This window comes from Bactrocera tryoni, chromosome 3, assembly GCF_016617805.1.
Source record: "Bactrocera tryoni isolate S06 chromosome 3, CSIRO_BtryS06_freeze2, whole genome shotgun sequence".
Lineage (NCBI taxonomy): Eukaryota > Metazoa > Arthropoda > Insecta > Diptera > Tephritidae > Bactrocera > Bactrocera tryoni.
In genome coordinates, this window is record NC_052501.1 from 80,254,558 (window position 1) to 80,274,858 (window position 20,301).

At 36.4% G+C, this 20,301-nt stretch overlaps 1 protein-coding gene across 4 annotated transcripts in view; it reads left to right on the forward strand.

The window, feature by feature from the left end:
• Nucleotides 1-20,301, forward strand: part of LOC120770935 (protein unzipped) — a 114,034-nt gene that overhangs the window by 46,767 nt on the left and 46,966 nt on the right. The window lies entirely within an intron of this gene.

Sequence of the window (20,301 nt, forward strand, 5' to 3'; positions counted from 1 at the left end):
TGTTTGTGTGTGTGCGTTGGCAGTTGGTGTAAATATCTGTGCAGCAATTGTCGAAGTGACGCGCTGTGAGTCCGATGGGAAGGTGGCACCCCAAAAGTGCAAAAAGTGTCGCAGTCGCTGATATGTTAATATATGTTTATACATATATACATACACACAAAAATATATATACACATACATATATATAGTAGGTACAATGCTTTTATAATGTATGAAAATATGCAAATTTACAATGGGTAGCCAGCAAAGGAAGCTGTCGTCCGACACTTCACAGCCCTCAAGCCATACCTTACACTGTGCCAAACACACATAATTGTACTGCAGTAACGGTAGATATGTACGTATGTATGTCTCTACAGGGGTTACACAGCTTAACTATTCGTTCCAATTGCTTGCTTGGTCAGGTTCATCAGCACTCGCACCCACCCGAGTGTCTAGTGGTGCACCGGAGCTATTCATATTCGTTATCACGCGGCTGGTTGCTTGTTGTTGTAGTAATAAGTGCACGAATTTGCATTCTATATATAAATATGGAACATATATATCATATAAGAATATGTACATATGTATCTTAGTATTTCAATATGTCTCTGTTACGGTCGTTGGGTGTTCGGTGCCAATTGTCGTTGCCAATGATTACTGCTGTTGTTGTAATTTGTTGAGGAAACAGTGTGTTGGAAGTGAAAAATATTAAGCAATATTTTCAAGATCACGCAGAACACGACTTACTTATTTATTTTAAATTTCTTTTAAAATTTGTTGCGTCGGTGTTGCCAGCTGTTTTTTTATTAAAGATTAAAAAATGTAAAGATATGACATGTATGTAGTATGTAGCCCAAATATTAGAATTAAAATTGTAGGAATTTGATATGAAACATTTTAACAAAAAGGTTTGATAATATAGAGTTGCCACATTACTAGAAATAATAAGAAAATGTTAAATAAAAATGTTTAAGAAAGTAAAATGTTAGACAGTAAAAATTTTGATGTAAAATATTTTAATAAAAACTATGTATGTACATATACATACATACATACATATATGAGCTAGGGTTGCCACATTTCTAGAAATAACAATATGTCGTGGAAAAAATTAAGAAAGCAAAATTAGACGGTAATGCGATCATACGCCATTTATTACGTTCACTTTTTATTTTCTTAAAAAATGCGGACAAAAGAGTTGCCAGCTGTCTCGATTTATAATTAAAAAAATTAAATTTATAGTATGTATGTGGTCAATATATTAAAAATAACATTTTAGAAAATTGATATAAAATGTTTTAATAAAAAAATAGAGAGAATAGGGTTGCCACATTTCTAGAAATTATAATAAACCGGTGAAAATTTTAAAAATAAAGTTATTAGAAAGTAATGCAATAATGCGCTATTTAATACGTTCAGCTTTTATTAAAATAAAATGTTAACGAAGGAGTTGCCAGCTGTTTCGATTTATGAAGAAAAAAATTTAACGTTATTTAGTTATGAGATTGATAAAAAATAAAACTTTGCAGCACTGATGTAGATAAAACATTTTAACAAAAAATATATAGCATGTGGTTGCCACGTTATAAGAAATTACAATATGCCAGTGGGAAATTTAAGAAAATAAAGTATTTAATAGTAATATAGTTTCTTAAAAGATGAAGTAAAATTTTTTTAGCGTCAGTGGTACCTCGTGGGTAATCAAATTTTTTAGGGTCATTGGTATCTTGTGAGTAATACGATCTAAAGTCTCTGGTGGCTTTCTCTTAAATACTGCTCATGATTTGAGGCCTTTGGAGCGAGACTAAATGTCACTACGAGCATGGCACTATACTCGACCTTCTTAATGAACTCGGGTTGCGTCTGCAATGCGATCGAGAAAAAGAGAGCCATGAGGAATTAAAGACATCGTTTTCATTCCCCGGTCGAGAAGATTGGATCAATGGGTCTGTAATTGACTGTTCCAACGGCGAAGTCTAGATATTCGCCGACGGATTTTAGGGTGAAAAAGGAACAGAAGCGAGCTTCTTCTGTAGTATTCCATACAGATAAGGCAGCTTCAAACTAACTGACTACAATTCAGTCTTTCAAGCCGAAATTTTTGACAAAACAAAAGGTGCCAAGTGGTCTCTCACCAGCAAGTTCATAAGCATTCTAGCTAGACAAGTGTAATTTAAGGTTATCCGTAGCGCCAATAATATCATCTGGCTACAAATTTTTCCACTAGACGCTCAATTGTTCATCTGACAGGACGATTATGACGACCATAAATTGGACGTAGCGTTCTTAAAGTAGTTCCGAATTTCGGTAGTAAATTTTAATAACTTCGACTTGTCGTTGGATCGTATATATTTTCTTGATGAGATGGCAAACCTTACTGAAGAGAAATGCCAAAACAGCGGTGAAAAATGTGGCGCCGTTTGCTGTCCCTATCGGTCTACTTTTGTAGTATCTCTAATGGAAAACCCAAGCCACACAGAGCATACCACAAAGTTACTCTGGGATAGTGTTGATGGTGGGCAGACAAAAAAAGATGAAAATGATGAGACGCTGGAAAATTATCTCTGTGATATCTGTAATATTTTACCATAGAATCCTGTACAGAAGCAAATTTTGAGCAAATCCGCAAACCGCAATCCCCTAGATTCAAGAAAACTGCAATACCTTAACGTATAGGAATACTTTGAAACACTTTTTCTACCAATATCTCTCAGTTTAGGCCTTCAGAGAACAACACTGTGCTTCAAACTGCTTTTGGGTCAAATGCACATACATATTTATATATATGGATACAGCTGGATTATGCTCACATTCTGCTGAGCATTTGGCACACATTTCGAACCACATACTCTGTGCATTATTCTATAATCTACCCACTGAGTACTAAGCATATTCCTGGCATTATTTTCACTTGCTCCGTTGTCGGCCGAAGGTTAAGTGGGTTGCCCGGCAGCTTACACAAGCTAAGCCACATGAGTTGTGGATGCTTGTGGGCTAGAACACAGCTCGCTTTCTAAGCACACTATTTATTTATGTAACTATTCATGAAGGCTTGCGCATATGTTTAGGCACCTAAGGCACACCTTGAACCACAAGATAAATCATAGTTTAAGGTCAGTTGTATGGGCGACAACTTTTCGAATTTTCGTGACAGTAAAAATAGTTAACGAAGTGAGCACTTATGTGTAATAAATGTGTTTATATAATATATGGATATGTCATGTAAGTGAGATTTATTTATTTAAATTGAAATGATTTGTTTTTCGGTTATTTTGTTCATTTATTTGTTTGTTACACGGCTTAATTTATTTATTTTATTGACATTTTTTTCGCATAGCAAATGATGTAATGCTCCAACTCGCGTACAAGTTGCAAGCGAGCACATTAATAGTCAGTAGAAATGGGCAGAAATAAATTGCTTGTCAGTCATTGCTAGTTTTTATTGGGCAATATCAGTTTTTCTACAACACAGAGTGTCTCATAGGCTTTATTTTTATTTTATGCGTGATTTATTACAAGCATACATGTTTTTGTTTTTTGTTGTTTCTTTTTATTGACATGCAGTTTTTGTTTGGACTCGGTGTGTTTTGACAATTTGCATATAATTGAATTGAATTTGTTTACTTCAATTATTTTTTGTTTGTTCGTCAAAAGCCAGCTGTGCGATCAGTTTTCTCTCGGCTCTCAAGCAAAACAGTTTTTATGACAGTAAAATTTGTATATTTCTATATACAAATACATATGTACAGATGTCAAGTATTTTTTGAGTTAGTAGAAATTATTGCAATTTTTTGTTTTGTCAAAAAATCTTCGAAGAGTTCCTCACTAGAGAGCTTTTGGTTTGCATAAAGAACAAAATCTTGAAATCATGTCTTTCTTCAAAGTTGGCTAGTTGAATATGTCTCAAATGTGTAAAAATCTAAATAATCCAATAAATATCTTAAGAAGTTGGTTTAAGAATTATATTCAGGAAAAGTTCACACCTTGTAGCCATTCCTCTTCCTCTTAATTGGAGATTCCAAATAAAACCAGGTCCTTCTCTACCTGGTCTTTCCAATGGAGTGGCGTACTTTCTCTTCTTCTGCTTCTATCGGCGGGTATTGCGTCGAATACTTTCAGAGCTGAAGGGTTTGTGGACGATATGACCTAGTCAGCGTAGCCGCTATCTCTTGATTCGCTGAACTCTGTCATCGCATATCTCGTAAAGCTCATCGTTCCATCGACTGCGGCATTCGTTGATGCCAAAGCGCAAAGGACCATAAATCTTCCGCAGAACTTTTCTCTCCAAAACTTGTAATGCCGACTCCTCAAATGTTGTCATCGTCCATGCCTCTGCACCATATAGCAGGACGGGAATTATGAGTGACTTATAGAGTTTGATTTTTGTTCATCGAGAGAGGACTTTACTTCTAAATTGCGTACTCAGTCCGAAGTAGCATCTGTTGGCAAGAGTTATTCTGTGTTAGATTTCGAGGCTAATTATGTGGTTGTTGGTCTTAATGCTGGTTCCAAGATAGACGAAATATTGTACGACTTCGAAGTTATGACTGTCAATAGTGTCGTGGGTGTCAAGATGAGTTTGTGACAACTATTCGTTTGATGACAGGAGATGTTACGTTTTGCCCTTGTTCACTGCCAGACCCATTTGTTCCGCTTTCTTATCCATTATCCATTCTGGAGAAAGCAGAACAAACGGTGAACTAAGTAACAATGAAATCAATATCAACGCCACACTTAACTTTAGTGTTGAGTTGTTTAGTCGAAGAGACGGAAACCCATGTCGTCGTCTTCATCCGGCAATCCATCGGCCCCGGCCGCTTTGTTGTTATTCAGACGGGTAATTACTATTCGAACTTCTCCATGGTCGGGCAAGGCAATGAATAGTTATATTCTGGGCATCACTAGAACACCTTTGGGGATTCTGCAAGAGTATGCTCCGGTCTTGAAACTTTCCGCATCTTTTCGTAGAATTTTCGAGCTTTCCACTGTCGGCCAGTTTGTCAAGTTCTTCGTACACACGCACCTCGGATTCTCTTTTTTTGTCTGCAAATTCTTTTTTCAACTCTAGGTCTACAAGTATTCCATCCCGCACGTGATGTGTTATTATCTCAAATCGTGTTTCAAGGACTATATGATGCTTTTGGAGGTTGTGGAGTCCACTGTATACTGGTTAGCATAAGCACCACAACATTTTTGGAGATTATGGGTTCTTCTGTCTTCACAAAATAATAATTATTTTTTAATTTGCAAACAAAGCAAGCACCTTTAGTACAGAGTTCAGCTTGAGTCAGTTTTGCCACATCTTACTGAGTGGAGGCAATTAAGAGTCGTAATTTCAGACCGACCTCTGTCAACTGGGTTAATAATATCAAGAAAATTAATGAAATCCTCATCTACATACGAGCAAATATATTTTAATTGATTAAATTTGACGGAATATTGCATTTGGACTAGCATGTCAGTGGCTACTTGACTTGCTTTAAATTAAAGCATGAAACCTGATGAAGCGTTTAGACCGCTGAATGCCATTAAGACTGTGAAAAAATTAAGAGCATGAGCAGAGGAGAAAGAGTGCTTGAAAGCGAAGGAAAAAAACAGCTGAGGAATGCGCATGCAAATGCCGCTAAATTAGTACGAAATTCCGATCACGCCAATGTGCAACATGAGACCTCGAGCTGTTGCATGCACCAACGCTGCGCGGACTTGACGTAACCAACAACAACGCCCACTAGGTGAGGAGCAATTAGAATGCGCACAAGAGGAGTCAAATGAGAAGGAATAAGGTACTGCTGAGAGCGGAGAGCAGCGCGGGCGGCGGTTGCCGTGATTGAAGGCAAAGTGGAAATCAAAAGCAGCTACTCACGGCCACTTGGCTTAACGGAAGTAGTAGCGGAACATAATGCACAGGTGGCTTGTCCGTTACTCAGCGCCACACATAATTGTGGCTTAAGCGAGCGGCTTTGCTCACCTGGGAGGAAGTACTTGTGAGATGCCGCAAGCCTGCCGCAAATATCAAATGAGTTGTGGGCGACAATGGAACGCAGCTGACAGTGGTTGACAGCTTTTGTGTCGGGCTGCACGCTGCTCGCTTGACATTACGGTGCTCGCGCTTTGTTGCATGTCAATTAGACGCTTGACGGTAATTAGAAAATTACGAAATTACCGCACAGAATGCCCGAGCTGTCAACCAACGCACGTTGACAGTTCGCGTTAAGTTTGCCTGACAGCGATTACGACGATTAAGCGCTTAAGTGGCGCAGCGATGAAATTGAAAAATTGAGGTTAACGCATGGCGTAAAAACGTGAGGAATTTAAAAATTATGTGTGCGGAAAGTCTAATTGTTTGTTCTTCTTCTTCTTTTTTAACCAACGCATTAGTTTTTGGAGGTCATTAAAAGAGGTTTAAAAATATTGGAAATAAAGGTATTTAGATTATAAGTGAGTAAACAAGAGCAGATGTGGCAACTCTAAGGAAAAAAGTAAGGGTTCTTATTAAAAAAACAGCAGCCTAAAGATCAAATTTGGCTATAGAAATCTGTTAAGCTTTCGTTGAAGTTCGTTACAATGAGGTTGAAATATAGTAACTCGGTAATCATTCCTTTGGCGACCCGGGCGTAGGGGCTGGAATCTATATTAGCCACCCCAACAAATTTGCGATAAGCTCCATAAGTTTCTTCGATATGCGAACCTCTTTTTATTTATACTATAGACTATTTGACATCATAAGGAACTGTCTCAGCTATCAAAGTGGATTCATTCAAGACATTTTTCACTGGGATCCACTCCGTAACCTAGCCTTTTTACTGTAGGAATAGCAGAAAATATATATCAAAAAGTAAATCTCTCCGAGCGGTGTGTGTGCTCTTGCCGAGTGACTATACTCTCTTTGAGCTCGCTGACTGTGCGCTCAAAACTACTGAAGTAGTGCATGACCTCACTAGTGACGGTTTTAAGTTTCTGTATTAGATTTATATGGGTACCCTTAGTTAGGTGAACATCTTTTCCCAATTTCCAATCGAACAGTCGCCACTAATTCCAAGAACCTCTTACCATACAGTTCACACTGCGACACACTTGAAGCTGTTCCTAAGTCTTCTTGTGTTCTAGCGTTGGACTTTTGGGTCTCCAGTAAGCTCAGTAAGCGCTGGTTAATGACCAGAAGTTGATCGACTGTGTTATCTTTCTGGCGCAGAGGGAACTGTAAGAGGTCCTCCGAACTACTGGCCTTAAGCAACGTCGATATCGCCACAATATTCTGATTGGATATTGTCCAATAGGTTCACATGCGGTACGGCTGAATATTCTGTCGGACATTCTTAGTCAAAGCTGTATGGAGGAAGACGAGCTGACGTCATCTTGTCACTTCTTCCTCTATTGCCCGTCCTTTGCCAGAATGAAGTTAAAATATCTCGGTAGACAGACCTTTGGCGAACCTAGCGAAGTGGGATTGATACTAATTGCCTTAATAAGTTTGAGGTCAGCTCAAAAAGCTTCGTCGATCTAACAAATGTATGTTAGTCTGGTGATCCACTTTTAGAAGATTACAGGTAACACAAACGATTAATGTTATCTGTGATTCATCGATTTTAGATCAACCCTTCGACTTTACCTAACCTGGACGTGGTTCAACCATTAATATAGATTCATATTCTTGCGGTTCTATTTTCCTTACGAATTTGCTCTTTTATGAACCTCTTCAAGTTACATTCTGACTTTATATGTATTTTTGGAGCATCTTTTCTTTTTACTGATGAAAACTTTTTTGTAGGCTGATTTTATACCACGTAACTCCCTTTTCGCCCATTAAGCTGTGGAATAGCCAAACCCACATGGTTCGTAATTATTTCCAGAGCTCTAGCATACATGTTTACTGTTTTTTTATGGGTTTTCAAGAATATAAGTAAGTAGTTTCGGGGCTAAATGTATAGGAGCGCAATCATAATCGATCCATGGGACCTTTTAAATTGGGTTCTTGGTATGATTTTGGAATATTGCGTGTTTCAGTTTTTCGCTCTTTTCGCGAATATCCATATCCATGTGTTTTAACTGACAAAAACTTGATAAAAACCTATATTCGGATCCATGAAAAATAAGACTTCGTAACTTCGTACTTCGTGGCTTTACATAGTGAATCTAACGGTTTCGCATGAATTATCTTTTGAACGGGTTATTTCAGCTTTCATGTGATATCTAATACTCAAAAACCTTGAAGCCATCGAGCAGTGGGTATAAAAACAATGAAAATATAAAAATTATGCCGTTAAAAGTGTGAAAAGAATCCACTTAGTGTTAAAAACGGAGTTTAATTTAATTAAAAAATGATACTTACAAGTAATGAAGCTGTTGTTGTTGTTGATGGCATCATTTGATAACACTGACATGCATATGAACGCTGAACCGTCGAGCTCGAGCGTTAAGTTTACTAAACCATTACTGTTATTTGTGTTGCTGTTGCTTTTGTTGTTGTTGCTGTTGCGCTGACTGCAACGTGCTTGCATTGGTATGTTGATGTCGCACACAAGATATAACCATATTACTTGTCAACGCTACACAACAATAGAATTTATATTATGCACGACTGCATTTTATGGCTACAAACACACGAGTTACTAGAATTTTAGGTGCATGCAGGGATCTATGTAAGTCATGGCATATCACTGCTTTTGTCCATGCTGTCAGCGGCAGTCGGAGGCTATGATTAGTGCTTGGAGACATATGTATATATGTATATGTGTTGAAGGAGTATGTAGATGACAAGAGAGTTGTAACAGATTGACATTGATATTTCAGACTAGTTTTATTGGAACTGGTTTGTGACTAGTTGAGGAGAGACCAGAAAAAATTTTTTAATTTTGCTTGAGAATGAAATATGATTTTTTAAGTTAAAAAAATCGTATTATTTTTGTGTAGCATTTGATCCTATTGCTCCGGTAACTAGTTGCGAACTAGTTAGAAATATATAAAAGCTGTTAATTAATTTAATTTAAAATAGCTTTAAAAAATCTATTAAAAATGATCAATAAATTAAAAGAATTATAAAAAATTTTCAAAGAATTTCAGCACTCAAAAGTCTGAACTAGTTGTAATTTATAACTTATTATATTATTTCGAATAATGATTCGAACTAGTTTGTTTGGAATTATTTGTTATTTAACCAAATTCGTACTAGTTTGAAGAAAACAAGCCGAAAATATCTCAGATAAACTGATTTCTATAGTGAATTCGTACTGGTTTAAGTGTAACTAGTTTCTGTTCGTACTAGTTTAATTGCAACTAGTTTCAGAGTAGCTGAAATGAGGCAGAAAATATGGTTCTGCCTTTCAATAAAAAAAATATGCCAAGTTCTCTAGAGCTAAAATATCTAAAAATTGTACCTAGTTATTTTGTGAACGAATTGTTACTATTCTTTTAGTAACTAGAGCTAAACCAGTTAGAAATATAATAATAGCTGTAAATGTATATTTCAATAGTTAAAATATTGTATCTTAACTTTTCAATAAATTATAAGACCTAAGAGACTGAACTAGTTATTTTTTTGGTCAAAATCGGACTAGTTTGGATGGAACTATTTATTAATTCACCGATTATTATTTTAGTTAACTGGTACTAGTTTGACAAGTTATGTAGAAATGGTTGAGAGAAACTTATTTCTATAGTGAATTTCTAGTCGATTGATTGTAACTAGTTTTAGACTAACTCAAGAGTGACCAGAAGAATATAAATAATGAAATATAGTTCTACTTTGCAAAAATAAATGTGTATATTTTTCTAGCATTGAATATCTACTGATTTTTTTAATGCATTTTTCTTATTCTGATAGTAACTAGTTCGTAACTAGTACTGAACTAGTTAGGTAACCAGAAAAAAGCTGTTAATTTATTTTACTTTTCAATTGTTAAAAAATGTATTTTAGCTTTTCAACAAATTATAAAACACAAGAGACTGAACTAGTTATTATTTCACCAAATTTGGACTACTTTGAAGGAAACTAGTTATAAATGGACCAGTTAATATAAATGTGTTTTCTTTTTAGAGAGCTGAAAAATTAAATTTTAGATATTTTTATAACACTTTTTCGTAAAAACGGTTCCGGGTGCTAGTTGGGAACTAGTCCGCTTCATAATTTATTTTGCTAGCAGCAGCTGTATTTCATGTGTCGTGCACATTTGCTTATTACTATAATTTATTGTATGTATATACCTATATGTACATATGTAAAGTATGTACGTATGTATGTTTTTTCATCCACTTACATGCTAAAACGAATCAGTAGCTTGACGCCAACGCATTTTAGTGCTTGTCAAAGACATAAATAGAATAGTTTGAGTTCATTATCTAACTGTCATTATTTGAAAAGCGGTTGTTATTGCTTTTTTGTTGTAGTGCACATGCAATGACATTATTAAGAAATATTGTGATTATTTGCACGCAAGCTTTAAATATATACAGTTATATAGTATGTATTACGTCCATACTGTCACGTGGGTGCTTATTTGATTTGCTAGGGCTATTTTTAGTTAAATATTCGATAAATAATTTGAGCTTTAATATATGGTATATACATATATGTATATGTATATATATAATGCAAAATAGCATATCATCAAAAAAAAAAAATCGAAAATCGCTGTCAGATATAATAACCTATATATAACCAAAACATTAGTGTATGATAACCAATATATAACCGTTTTATAATGAAAATTATATATCGTTTTTTCTTCGCCTTATACTATTGATTTGTTCAAACTTGCTTTCTAATGTCTTCTGTATATCTTTCCATCGGCGGCCCTTAAAAATAGTACGGCTTGCGACGTCTAGTGGCTCGTCTCCGCAAATACATGTAGGACTTTCTGTTTTGTTCATGTGTGTTGTTCAGACATGATCCTAACTGCATAATCGTTATCTGAAGTGACTTATTTCCCTGAAATATAAAAGCATCCATTCCAGCCAATGAAACAATATTCAGTTGGTACAGTATGCCTCAGAACACGCTCAAAATGGCGGTAAAACTTCAAGGAATGCTGAACGATAAATATGACCCCTTATCTTGAAATAGTTTCTTCTTTCTTGTAACAACTCTTTGACTCAGCTTCTCTATGGAAGTGAAAGGGATGTGTGGATTCACGAAAATCTAATTCCCTACAATTTTTTTAACCACTATTGCTATGAGTAATAATATCCAGGTCTTCGTCTGATTGGTTAGCCATTGTCAAAGCACTATCAAGAAACTCTCAGGAATAACTGAACAGAGAACCAGGGAGGACCTGTAAGACGACCAGAAAGCCATAATTTAATATTTTCCCTAAACTTTTTGCGAATGCTACGTTCAACTACCCAGGAACTTTAACAGAATGCTTTCCAGTATCTAATATATGCCCATACATATGGACACTTGCCAGAATAGCCTGCTTTGACGAAGCACTGCACTTAGCAAATCAAATATTTGCTTAGTGGCAACGCCGTGCACTTTGCTCCAAAAGATTTATGTGTTTTATGGTAATTTTTTAGTGTCACTAGAAACTTTAGACGTACATAACTAAATATGCTCATGTATCTATGTGTGTGGCTGTGTGTCTTAGACGAAGGATGACATAGTGAGATTGGCATACAGCGAACATACATATATGTATGAGCATTATGTATATATTGTAGTAGTGCTTATGCGCTGCTAATACGGACTATGTCATCTGAAAGTTTGTGCGCCGCTGCCGTCCAACGAACGCTGGAGATGCTGCGATGCAGTGACCTGGAAGCTCAAATAGCGCCACAACGCTTGGCGACGCTGTGGGCGGCATAGCAACGCCTGCACAATAGCAAGAACAATAAAAATAACAACACGAGCAATAACAAAAATATTAGTAATAACAATAACAACAATATGTTGGAAGGCGGCTGCCACTAGCAGCGATAAGTGGTTGATGATAGCGTCGCTGGTGAAGGCGATGATGTCGACCATTGTAGACAAGCGGCTGCTGGAGACTGCTGGAGACAGCATGTACTACATATGAGCATATGTGTCTGTGTGTGTATGTATGTGCGCCTGAAAACACGAGTCGAACTCGAGATAAATGAGATTCCGCACGCGATTGCCAAGCATAAAACAAGAAATGACTTGCTTGGCTGAGTTTAGCGGCGTAAGAAGTGCCTGGACTTGGATTGCATAACTAAACGCCGGTCGAGTTGTTAGCTAGCTAAGTAAGGATGTGTGTGTACTTGTGTGCCTTGAGTTTATTAATAGCGTTGACCTCATTCTGCCTTGACCGGATTCCGAAGAAGTGAATTTGCACGCACACAGCTACATATTTACCTACACATACATAGATATGATAATATATATGAATTATGAGAATATGTATTTGTGTCAGTCCAAGGAGCTGCTGGCATATGAAATTAAAATTGCTGCTATTATTTTTATTTGCTCTAAATGGATTAAATTTTTAAACACTTATGCCTAAGCGAATGCTAGCAGCTCACACATACATACACATATACATAAGTGCGTGGGTGGCAGCCGTAAGTCAGTGCGACGCGCCACACAGTTCATAAAACTATATATACACAGACATATAAATATTTTTGCAAATATGATTTGCATGCTACATGCCTATCCAACTGCCTATCTTTTTATCAGTCTAGCTGCTTTATGGTATACCATATATGTACATACATACATATAATAATGCATATATAGGTGTATATAGCATGGCAATATATGCCAGTGGCACTTATTTGATTGAAACAAATTGTTTTGAACGCAATTTTTAGCGTAATTACAGCAGCTATTATCGTCTGCAGTTTTAATACACTCACACACAACCTCACATACACAGATTTTTTAGATTTTTCGTGGCATTTGGAATACCTAGAATAGCATGCCGCACATTTATTCGTGAATGCTGGTTTGTAGTTGGTTATGCGCTTTAAAAATACACTTTTCTCTAAATTGAATAAATTTATTTATGGTTGCGAGCATAAGCTATTTTTATTGTAGGTTGTTAGGGTATGACAGCTACATATATGATATAGTGATCCGATCTGCAAAATATATCGGGAGATTATAGGTTTGCCTAAAATAATAATTTTTGCCAAATTTCATGAAGATATCGTGTAAAATAAAAAAGGTGTTCATACAAGGACATGATTCTAATCGCTCAGTTTGTATGGCAGCTATATGTTATAGTTAACCGATTTAAGCAATTTCTTCGAATATTGCCTTGTTGTCTTAGAAAATGATTTGTGCCAAATTTTGTGAAGATATCTTGTAAAATAAAAAAGTTTTCCATACAAGAATATGATTTTGAACGTTCAGTTTGTATGGCAACTATATGCTATAGTGAACCGATTCAAACAAATTCTTCGGATATTTACCTTTTCGCTTTAGAAAATTATTTTTGCAAAATTTCATGAATATACCTCGACAAATAAAAAAGTTTTCCATACAAGGACATGATTCTGATCGCTCAGTTTGTATGGCAGCTATATGTTATAGTTAACCGATTTAAGCAATTTCTTCGAATATTGCCTTGTTGTCTTAGAAAATGATTTGTGCCAAATTTCGTGAAGATATCTTGTAAAATAAAAAAGTTTTCCATACAAGAAAATGATTTTGAACGTTTAGGTTGTATGGCAGCTATATGCTATATAGGTCCGATATCAGCAATTCTAACAAAAAAGCAGTTTCTTAGGGAGAAAAAAACATGTGCAAAATTTCAGATAAATACCTCCAAAATTGAGCGAATAGTACACGTATATAGAGATAGACTGAGATGACAAAATCTATTCAGCTCATCATGCTGAACATTTATATAACCTATGTACATACATATATACTTCATAGGGTCTGAGACATTTCTTACTGGATGTGACATACGTCGTGCACAATTTATTATACCCTACTCTTGGTTTAAAGAAGTCTCCGAAAAGAAATGAAACAAAGAGACAGTTTAGAATAGGCTAAGAGCTTGATCCTAACAGAGATCTTATTTGGAGAGCTTAGAACGCCGGTCCGTTGAGGTATCTAAAGCTCCTGTATAATAGGAATGAGATTATCAGTTTGTTTTGGTTCGCCGAGTATAAAACTACCGAGGTAAGACCGCCGAGATGTTTCAGCCGTAGTCTTGCAAAAACTAGACTCACCTTACTCCATAACATCCAATGCCCATTTCACAACTAGCGTCCGACAATATTTTCAGCTTTATCACGTGAATACCTAATGGACAGTGTCCAGTAAGAATCCTTACGATTGCCCGCATGTACTTCAGTAGATCTCAAGCGTTCTACGCTAAGCCGAAAAGTGTCTCGCAGTAGCACCTAAGCTGGACGTCGAAAGCTGTTAAGCGTACACGAGGTTCATTGGTCCCATGTTAGGTCGCAAGACGCCAATGGAGATTCAACTCGATCACATTTCGATGTGAGCGGTGCAAGAGGGTCCTTTCTGACTAGCTCATCGGCTTTGTCAGAGTTTCCGCTATGACCTTTTAGCCAAATGAACGCAACTATGAAATATCTTGATTCTATTTCTAATAAAGACAGACACTCCTTGACTAGCTTAGAGCGCACAGTTAGCGAGCTCAGTGCTAGTGTTGCCGCTCTGCTATCGGATTGAATGCAAACCGCCCAGAAAGAGGCTACAATACTTAGCAGTAGGTCTACTACCCTCTTAATAGCAGAAATCTTTTATTTTTTAATACCACAGTGGTTCCACGGTCTGGTTGTCTAAGGCTAAGATTGATTGAGGGCTCCTTTTCAACATTCGCTCTTAGTTTCGACTCATCCTTGAAAAGCTAACTGCACCTCTTCTCTAGCGACTTCACCCCTCTAATAGATAGACAGCTTCGGATTTACTTTTATTCCATTATAAATACTGTTCCAAACAATGAATTTAGTACAATTTTGCAAATTTTTTTGTGTTACTGCCTTTTCCTATCGAGGAATGTTTCTGAGGCGACAGTTGTTGGTTGCTTTCAAAATAAGGCTAGCAAGATTATTTATACCCCACTGCTGCATATTCTTGCTCATTTGCCCCTTCTTCTTCTTCTTCTATGGCATTAGAACCGTGGATAAGTCAGGGCCGATATCATAAAACTTCGCCAGTTGCCTCTATCCTTTACGAGTTCACTCCAGTTGTACATCCATATGCAGACAGGTCGGCAATATACTTGCTTCTTCCATTGGATTTGAATGAAGAAACCTTTTGCTCGAGTATATTTTTTCATGCGAAAGCCATGTCCTAACCAGCGCTATCGTTGGATTTTTATGCGGTTAGTCTTATTCGATATTCATGACTCGAGCGGCCGGCTTCCAAGATCTTGGGAAGTGCATTTCTCTCGAATGCTTCAAGTCTTTCTTTCTTTTCAGTATTCTTTATTGGAATACTTTCCTCTGAAAATCTTCCTGAAAGTCTATCGAAAGGCTTGGAGGACAAACCCTCTTTTACAGAGCTGTTAACAGCACTAAGGACAGTTTCGATTTCGAGCCATAATTAAAGATATTCTCTGAATCGCCTCTAGATTCTGCTTATCATTTGCTTATATGTACATATGTATGTATTTCTTTACAGTAGTGACTGAAGTAATTACTGTCGTTTTCTGTGCTAATGAATTATGTCTCGTGTTAACTTTAAGTTGTTGTCATTTTGGCACTTAACACCTCGTTATTTGCTCAACAACAACTTATTAAAGCAGATGTGTCGGCATGTCCGTCTTGTTTGCTTGCTCAAACACCTGCCCGAAACGCCAAAGCATGCGTGTCGGTTTCCTCTTCATTGCACATGAACACCATTTACAAGCTAATATTACACTTATACATGCATGTATGAATATCTGTTTATGTATGTATGTATCTGTGGGTAAACATCACATTTTGAGGTGCGAAATCTCAACACTGAGTTGGCTGCACTTGCAGACGTGCGAATATTGGGTGAATATTCAAGAGTTGGCCAACAAGTGAGGAACTATGATTTTAGTTTAGAAGTTGCATATACAATAATCGTTGTTGTTGTTGCAAATAGTTGTGTAAATTCGTGCAGATAACGCAATTGCTTTGAAGCCCGAACCAAGTGTGAAAATAATTAGTTTAGACTAATTAAGTGTAAAAATCGTCGTCCTATGCCATCGATATAGCATAGACAAGTCGATAGATAGATTGCAATTTGAGGAATGCACTGCGATCCGTATCTATTGTGCCCTTTCATGTTATAAGAACATAGTCATAACAAAGAAGCTTAGATCAGCTCCTCAGTTAATGGCTGTAATGTGTTCTTTTCCTGGATTAATTTGCCCGGTTGTCTTACACTTTCTTCTTGCGCTTGTGGGGCAACGCAGGATAATGAGCGCTTTGGTCGCAAAAGCTGGCGGATCTTTACTGATCCGTGGGACAGTATCCCAATCTGTGTGAATTATACCACAGTCTGCAATAGTGACCTACTAGTATATAAAATACCAAAAGCGGCCTCAATTGGTCTCTGGGAAGAGTGATTAGTTTGTTGAACACTTGCCAGTGCCGTTTTCTACTGGCGCTTTTCACTTTCTGTAGTGTGGGAGCCTTCATCGAAAGACGGTTCGGGTCCTATTGGACTATTTGTCGCAACTTCTTTCGTCAAGAGTTCGGGTAGCTCATTCGGGTAGCTCATTCAATTCTGCGCCCAGGTCCATTCCAGTAGGGTATTGTTTTCAGTTGCAACCCTGCTAAGCATTTGGATTTTCTAAAGTGCTCTTTATGAGGACTGTAAGGATGATAATTGATACTTTCCTTCTTCCGATACCGTTATATAGAGCGCTACAGATATATTTTTGAATGTCTTATAACTTTTCGGGAATATTGATATTCGTGTAAAAATTTTTCTTCCAGGAGGTTATAGAAGTACAAGGGTATAATTCTTTTGAATTTCGTCCCAACCCCAAATAAGTACTCAGATTTATAATTTTAAGAACGCACAAAAGCTGACTGTGTCTGAATCTCGAGTAACCTAACTCTAAAAAATATAATTTTTTGTCTTCGATGTATGTTCTGTTAAGTCTCATGATCTAAAGCTTCTTGGAAGATGTTTTAAAGAACCAAAAAAAACATCATATCAATGGCTGACTGTAGATAGTCCTCCTAAGATAATCTGCTTTCGAAATATCTAAAAATTTTCTAACTACTCCTCAAAAAAGACTATTGCTTATCTGATATTTCTACTAGAGAACTACGATCGTTTATGGTTGACCGAGAAAGAGAGAGAGAAAGAGAGAGAGAGAGAGAGAGCGTCCCGTTCATTGAGTTAGTATCAGCATGTAGTTTAATATTTCTCTGACAGAAAGGGTGGATTGTTTTATGAGCTAAGCTCACAGTGTGTTCGAACTCAAAACATCTTACAGACTAACTTTATCAATATTTGTCGATTTTGCAATCATCGAGTATGCTCTTTGTATCGACCGAAGACCTTTGAAAGGGCAATTTCAACTTAGTTTCAAGTCTTAGTAGACTGCAAGAAGTGATATGAGGGGAAAATATCTCATTTCTGGACACGGTATAATAATATACACTGGTCTGTAACGCTTGTTACGAGAACCTATACTGGATTAAAATTCTTTTATATTAAAAAAACAGATCTCAAAATTTTACATATCCGCATTGGTTCTAATGTGGTCCTTATATTCGTCTACCAAACTCCATCTGTTCTTCATTACTGGACTCTAGAGCGAAAGAGCGAAAATCAGCTGATTTCAGATTTTTTCTTATTTTGATACTCGAAAAAGACCTTGCAAGTTCTCATGTATAACTAGACTTAACCCATTCGAAACCTGTGTCATTTCCCTCTTTTTTACGGCTGTTGAAAGCGGTCAATATTGAGCGATTGTAACTGGTAATTAGATATTACACTAAATATAACTGTATTATCACATGCAAGTGACCCTCAAGTAATTTAATCATACCTTTCTTAAAATCTACCTATCAATTTCGTTTAAAACGTACGCAAAGCCAACAACAACAATAACAAATTGCGTAACTAATTGCCGACAAAACGAATGAAAATTTGACGCCTTCACGCGTTGCACGTTGAACATGTTGCAAGTGCTGGAAATCCACACATTTTCTAACTGCAGAAAAACAAGAAGCACAAAAAAATAAGTTAAAGAAAAGGAAACGCAGAAAATGCCGAAACATAAAAGGCTAATTAACTAAAGTAAACAGAGCAAAACAAAAGCTAAAAGGTTTATGTAAAATAATACGAGCTGTGGAGGAAAGGGCTTGCCGAAGTTGCCGTATGGAGGGTCTGAAGTGCGGCTAACAAGACGCTAATTGTGTGTGGTGAGGTAAACAAAAACAGAAAACGAGTATAAATTAAATAACAAAGGGCAAAAATAATAACAAATTACTCAATTATGAGGTAATTGTAAGTAAATAAAGTGAATATGTCCAACAATGCGCCGGAAAACAAAAGCAAAATGAATATTTGAGAGGCCAATGTGTTGCTGGTGAATAGAGGAATAAGAGACGAGTTTATGCTAAATGTTTTAAGTATCGAATTGCAGTTGGGTAACGGTGAATGGTGACCACTGGGCAAAATTGTACACAGATGCATTTCAAAGAAGGTTTAAGCTTTTAGTAAACAAAGTAATGGTAAAAATATTTATAGCCGTAATATAATCATAAAATATAAACAAAGTGTTTACAATAACAAAGTAGGTTATAAAAATAGTAAATAACATGAAAAAACGTTAACTTCGGTGCAACACGAAGCACAAATAGAAAAGTTGTTCATTCAATAACTTAATTTGTAGCGGTCAATTTGTATGGCAGCTATATGCTATAGTCGTCCGATTTTAACAATATTTTCGAAGTTTACTCTATTGATTTGTGTCATAACTCAAACCGAATTTCATGAAGAAATCTTGTCAAATAAAAAAGTTGTTCTTACAAGAACTTGATTCGGGGCGGTCAGTTTGTATGGCAGCTATATGCTATAGTGGTCCGATTTGAATAATTTCTTAACAGGTTGCAACACTGATTTAGATAATAACTCATGTCAAATTTGATGCAGATATCTTGTCAAATAAAAAAGTTGTTTATACAAGAACTTGATTTGGAGCGGTCAATTTGTATGGCAGCTATATGCTATTCTCGTCCGATTTGAATAATTTCTTAGCAGGTTACAACACTGATTTAGATAATAACTCATGTCAAATTTGATGCAGATATCTTGTCAAATAAAAAAGTTTTTCATACAAGAACTTGATTTGGGGCGGTCAGTTTGTATGGCAGCTATATGCTATAGTGATCCAATTTGAACAATTTGTTGGCAGATTATTACGTTGGTTTCTACAATAATTTTGGCAAATTTTCAAGAAAATAGCGTGGCAAATAAAAAAGTTGTTCATATAAGAATTTGATTTGGAGCGGTCAGTTTGTATGGCAGCTATATGCTATTCTGGTCCGATTTGAATAATTTCTTAGTAAGTTGCAACACTGATTTAGATAATAACTCATGTCAAAATTGATGCAGATATCTTGTCAAATAAAAAAGTTTTTCATACAAGTACTTGATTTGGAGCGCTTAGTTTGTATGGCAGCTGTATGCTATAGTGGTCCGATTTGAACAATTTCTTCGCAGGTTACAATACTGCCTTAGATAATAACTCATGCCAAATTTTATGAAAATAGCTTATCAAATAATAAGGTTGTTCATACAAGTACTTGATTTGGAGCGGTCAGGTTGTATGGCAGCTATATGCTATAGTGGTCCGATTTAAGCAATTTCTTCGGATATTAATACGTTGACTTGGAAAATAAGTTGTGAAAGTTTTCAAGAAGATATCTTGTCAAATAAAAAACTTTCTCATACAACAACTTGATTTGGATCAATCAGTTTGTATGCAGGGCAGCAATTTGTTCATAGAATATAGGATCAAAAGCACAAACAAGTCATGCCAAGAATATCCCACTTTCAAATTTCAAGAAAACTGCCTTAAGACACCCATATCGCACCATAAAAGAATAGAAAAGGGGTACGAGTAAGGCAAGCGAAAAATTAGTGTTGACAGCGCTTGTGGTTGCTGGCGGGACTTACCTACATAACATTTATATTTCTACATATATATATCTATCAAAAACCACCGCAAGTCTGCAATAAATCAGGCGAATTGTTTTCTCTTTTGTTGTTGTTCTTCGGCATGCCAAGTTTAAAGTCCATGTTGCGCATAATTTGCAGATGAAGTGGCAAAACCGCAAATAACTTGGAAAGGAGGTAAAAAGTTCGTAAAAAAGAAAACACTTGAAGATGAAGAAAGAAGTACATAAAAAACTAGAAGTAAGCATACAAGCGTTCTGTACTAT